Source organism: Chinchilla lanigera, unplaced genomic scaffold, assembly GCF_000276665.1.
Source record: "Chinchilla lanigera isolate Chin_1 unplaced genomic scaffold, ChiLan1.0 scaffold00055, whole genome shotgun sequence".
Classification (NCBI taxonomy): domain Eukaryota; kingdom Metazoa; phylum Chordata; class Mammalia; order Rodentia; family Chinchillidae; genus Chinchilla; species Chinchilla lanigera.
In genome coordinates, this window is record NW_004955456.1 from 16,035,544 (window position 1) to 16,040,881 (window position 5,338).

At 45.1% G+C, this 5,338-nt stretch overlaps 1 long non-coding RNA gene across 1 annotated transcript in view; it reads right to left on the reverse strand.

Annotated features, from left to right (window-relative positions):
* Positions 1–1,088: 1,088 nt before the first annotated feature.
* Positions 1,089–5,338, reverse strand: part of LOC102022884 — a 20,479-nt gene continuing 16,229 nt past the window's right edge. Inside the window, exons 2-4 of the long non-coding RNA XR_001236358.1 lie at positions 4,154–4,230; positions 1,721–2,697; positions 1,089–1,582 (exon numbers count right to left, since the gene is read on the reverse strand). This is a non-coding gene — a long non-coding RNA (uncharacterized LOC102022884). The remainder of the gene's footprint in view (positions 1,583–1,720; positions 2,698–4,153; positions 4,231–5,338) is intronic.

Sequence of the window (5,338 nt, forward strand, 5' to 3'; positions counted from 1 at the left end):
GAAAGAAAGAAAAAGAAAGAAAGAAAGAAAGAAAGAAAGAAAGAAAGAAAGAAAGAAAGAAGATAAAGAAAGAGAGAAAGAAAGAAAGAAGAAACAAAGTATTCAGGGCAATTCATGGCAATGTGTCTTTTACTGTAATATATTTTTTAACTTAAACATTCACCATATATTTGATCACACTGCTTACAATAGAGACACCATTACAAATAACAATTATAACTGCTACCTTTAAGGAGACAGAGACCAAGAATGTTGTCCTTTGCTGAGCTAGGCCAACTTTAGACTCATTTTTCTATGAATAATTTGCTAAGGAAATAGGAGAATAAGTGAGTGAATACATCTGGACTCTTGTGCAGCTTAATACTTATAATTGGTTTAAAAAACTGATAAATTGGTTGGACTTTAGAAAAGGTGGAAAATAAAAGGGAACATTACTGATACCTATTCGATTTCCCATCAAATAGTCTTCGGGGTACCAATAGGGCAGTCACTTCTCACCCCAGCCAGGAAAGCACCCCTTTATCTGCACTTGACCACAAGGTTTGTTTACAGTGAGCTTGTACGATTTGGTGGGGGGGCAGTACCAGGGATTGAACCCAGGGCCTTCACACTGAGCTACATTTCCAGCTCCTCACACACCGTTTTTTTTAAATTTCAAGACAGGTCTCCCTAAGTCACTAAGTTGCCCAGTGTCTTGGTTACTTTTCTCTTGTTGCTGGGACAAAATACCTGATGCCCAGAATTAAGAAAGAGAAAGTTTATTTAGCTCACAGTTTGTGGAGGTTTCAGTCAATACTCAGATGGCTCCAAGGCAGAGTAGCACATGGCAGAGGGCAACATTTCATGGTGGCAGAAAATAGCAAAAACAACAAAAGCCAAAAGGGAGGAGCACAGCAAGCAAGCCTCTTTCTCTCCCTTATATTGTATGCAGGCTACGTGCCTGCCCCAGGGTGGGTGTAGCACTCACACCCATAATCCCAGCATTGGACCACGAATCAATCACAAACTCTAGAAGCCCACCTCATGACTGCATGAGGTTTTGGGGAGACATCTAGACACAAATCATAACACCCAGGCTGGCCTGAAATTTGCAGTCCTCTTGCCTCAGCCTTCCAGAGTTCTGGGATTAAAAGTGTGTGCCACCATACCAGGTTAGCTTTTATAATCTGTCATTAAATCATTCTTCTGGCGCCAAGTCACAAGGCAGACCAAAAATAGGAGAGCCAAATGAATAGAACAGGAAGTTAACCAAGAAGTGAAAAAAAACAGAAAAACAGGAAGTCTAAAAGCAGAGCCAAGATTACACAGAACAACATCTTAGGGACATGTTAGGTTAGGTCATACAGTACTGTATACAAATAACAATGAACACCCCACATGGTCAAAAACGAACAAAATGGAAAAAGAATAAGGCAGAAAAGCTTACTTAATTGTAAGGAAATAAGATTATGTTAATTGCAATGATAAAGAACAGCCCTATTATCTCTAATACCTTGTTATAACAGAGTTGAAATTGAACGCCATTAAAGGGGCCGGCAATATAGCTCAGCGGTACAAGCTCCTGCCTGGCAAGCACAAGGTCCTGAGTTCGATTCCCGGTACCAAAAAGAAAAAGAATAAACTCCATTAAGTGTCACTTGCATGTGCCAGCTCCACATATAGAAAATAATCACGTACTACAAACATGTAGCCGTCAAAAAAAAAAACAAAACAAAAACACCTCTATATGAATTGGAATATTCCCTCCTTCATGCTGCAGTGTGTTGGTTTAACTTCTGAGCTGAATGGCTTGGGTGGAGGGCACTGAATGGAAGCTTAAGGCATTTCACTGCCTACAGTGAAGATTCAGAGAAGGCTGGAAGAAACAAAATCAAGCATGTTGCTGCACTTAATCTTTGCCTACAGCAAACATAAAGGGAGGGAGGAAGGGGAGAAAAAAGAAAAGAAAAAAAAAAAAACTTCTTTATTTTTCTTGGTTCCTGTTCCCCTCTTCCTGAAATCAAGGACCACTTTGAAAATCTGACCAGTTACTCCCTCTTCCCCACCTCCCAGTCAAGCCGAGCCCAGCCCCTCGGCGGATCGAGGGCGCTAAGTGGCCAGTGTGGTCCTCACGCTCCGCCCCATGCTCCTCTAGGTCCCGCTTCCTCGCGGAGAGCGGCTAGTGCGCAGACGCCAAAGCCTCACTTTGTGTGGCGTACCTCCAGGTCCTCCAGACCACCGAGCCCACTTCCTAGAACTGTCCCTATGGAGGCGCCCCTTCTCCTTTCCTTACGCCCCACTGAGCCACCCAACGGCCACCCGGAAGTGCAGGCGTCCGGGAGACCCTAAGCTGTCGGTTTTGAAATACGCTTTTACTCTTGATCATTCACCCAGCTGACGATGCTGGGGTGCTGGGGTGGAGAGCTGACCGGGACCGCAGTCTGTGTCCGATACGGGGCTACAGGACTGGGTGACAGGTGCCGTGCTCCACGGTACGGGATGCCGTACTTCCAAGCAGCCGGAGGGATGGCGGGAAGCGCTTCTGCAGGGGTAAAGGCCCTGGGCCCCTCAGTGCCGCCACGTGGGCTCGCGGGTATTGGATGGATGGAGCCTGCGGGTGGCAGAGCGTTTGGGGAAGAAGGGAGATTCCGCGCTGAAGAAAGGCGGCCGGCCTGAAACCGTCCATGCGTGCAGGATCTTAAGTGCCCGGAGCTGCAGCTGGAAGGTAAGCAGGGGCGACCCTGAAAGGCGTCGTGTGCACTGTGAGAATTAAAACACTATCCTGAGTAACCTCGACAATAATTAGCTCTGCTCCTGAAACACAGCTGGAAGCCAGTGTGATGACAGAATGGAGGTGTGAACAGCCTGGCAAATTTATTTATAGTAACTGACTCTAAGATGAAGAGAAGGACTGTATCTGTTTAGTTCTTTTCTTTTATCTAGCATTTAAAAGAATTTTTGGCCCTTAATAAGTGTTCACCAAATGGGTGGAAGAATAAATGAGGTTGCTGTTGATAGGGCTCCCTAGTTGGATAGGGCTCTCTAGTTGGATAGGGCTCCCTAGTTGGATAGAGCTCCCTAGTTGGATAGGGCTTCCTGGTTGGATAGTGGGTGGGACTGGGAAGTAGAGGAGACATTACTGAAATCTGGAAACGCACAAGTACCAGAATCTTGGTCAGTAGCAGTTGCTGATCTTGTCCTAACCACTGGTAACAAGATGAAGGGCAGGGGTCCCAGAACAGGCTCCAGCTGCTAATGGACTCTGGGGAGGGGCCCAGAGTGCAGAATCTGCAAATACCAGTTCTAGGTTCTAGTCTCACCAGGCAAAAAGGTCATTGTCTTTTCTACCCACCCACCCCACCCACATAACCAAACTGGAGAAGTGCATACTTTTTTTGTTTTTATTTTAATATTCTAGCTACATGCATGGAAGTCATATAAGTGTGATTTTTTTTTTTTTTTTTTTGGTCATTTTGAGACAGGGTCTCACTGTGCAGTTCAGGCTGGCCTTGAACTCACTTTGTAGCCCAGGCTGGCCTTGAACTCCCAACGATCCTCCTGCCTCAGCTTCCCGAGTGCTGGGATTACAGGCATGCGCCACCACGCCCGGCTAAGTGTTTTTTTTTTAAGGCTGCATATTATTCCTTTGTTTGTTTGTTTGTTTGGTACAGTATTGGAGAACATAGAGCCTTTGCGACGAGCTACCTCTCTAGCACCCTTCTCCCCTTTTCTTTGACAACAGGGTCTGGAACAGTTGTTGCTAAGTTGCTGAGGTTGGGCTTGAACTTTCAGTCTTTCTCTCTCAGGCTCCCAGAGGGCTGGGATTACAGGTGTGTGCCTCCACGCCTGGCTGGATTCTGTTTTATTTACTGATGCATCATCACTTAATAATTCCTTTCTCTGGTTTTTGTTTACTTTCTTGAATAATACAGGCATGACTATTTCATAACCTCACTTTCCTTGTTTCCCCTTTACTGAATCTTTCCCCAAAGAAGATCACTTAGCCCAATAATATCACATACTGTATATCACCTCACTGGTTTTCTAATATTATATACTGTGTGTTACCTAAAAAGTCAAGGATGACAAGGACAGTGTCCCTTTATGCAACAGTTACAATCTGGACATCCACTGATTGTCCTGGTGACCTTGCATGAGCAAAACACATACACACCTTGCCCTCATGGAGCTTCCAGTCTAGAGCAGGAGGCCAGCATTAATCCCATCATCACTCAAGTATATAATCTTGAGCTGAAAAATAGGATGAAGAAAATTAGCCAAGACATTGAAATCAGGCTTACAATTTCAGGAGAACTGGTGGTGATTAGGGAGAATTTTATTTTTAATTTTATTACTGTACTAACGTAAAAAACAGTTCCTCATTTTTGTTTTTGCACTAACCTGAATTGTTCCTTCCTAGTTTGTCTCCTGCTTAAGGGAAGTAGTGGGTGATGGCTCTAGTGTAAGTCAACAAAAAATTTATAAACTTAGGCCTACATTTTTTACATGTAACTAGCATACACTTAGGAACTTGTCCCAACCTTTCCTATTTGTCTCCTTTAAATGATTTCTCCTCTTCACCAGGCATGCAGCCCCTTCTTTCGTCCTATTTGAAGCGGCAGCAGAAACTTAGTACAGGGCAGGACTCAGGTTCAAATCCCAGCTTGTCCATTCCTAGCACTGTGACACTGAGCAGATGATAGAAACTTCTTGAGCCTCAGTTTCCTTGTGGGCCAAAGGGAGCTAACTTCTTGGGTGTGATTGTTAGCCACAGGTTGAGTATAAACATTCCATTATGGGGGCGTAAAATAAGTGAGAGCAGAATAGTGTCTCTGGCTCCCAGCAGGGTTTTTTGTTTTTGTCTGCAGTAATGGGGATTGACCAGGACCTTTGTACTAGGCTACACCTCCAGCCTATTTATTTTTCAAGACAGGGTCTCACTAAATTACCGAGTCTAGACTTGAAATTGTGATCCTCCTGCCTCAGCCTCCTAGTGTACTGGGATTACAGACATGCGCCACCATGCCTAGCCACCCAGTGGGTTTTATTGCCTCATCCAAACAAATACCCAAGTGGTTCACAATACTCAGTGCCGGCAAAAAATGGAGCCTATAGGTCTGGCGACACTGCTCTTCTTTCGGAGGTGCCGGGGATGGCCTCCCTTAGGAGCAGCCTTTGAGCTGAGAATTTGACATTAAGTGAGAATTCAGCAGGTCAGTCCAGGCCAAGACCTCATTTACAGTCTGGTCTCTCCCACATCCATACATCAGCAAATCCTGCCCACTTTCCCTTCTGAACATGCAGCCGGTCACTTCTGTAGTCCACCCAGTCACGGGTAGTTCTTGCCTGGCCACCTGGG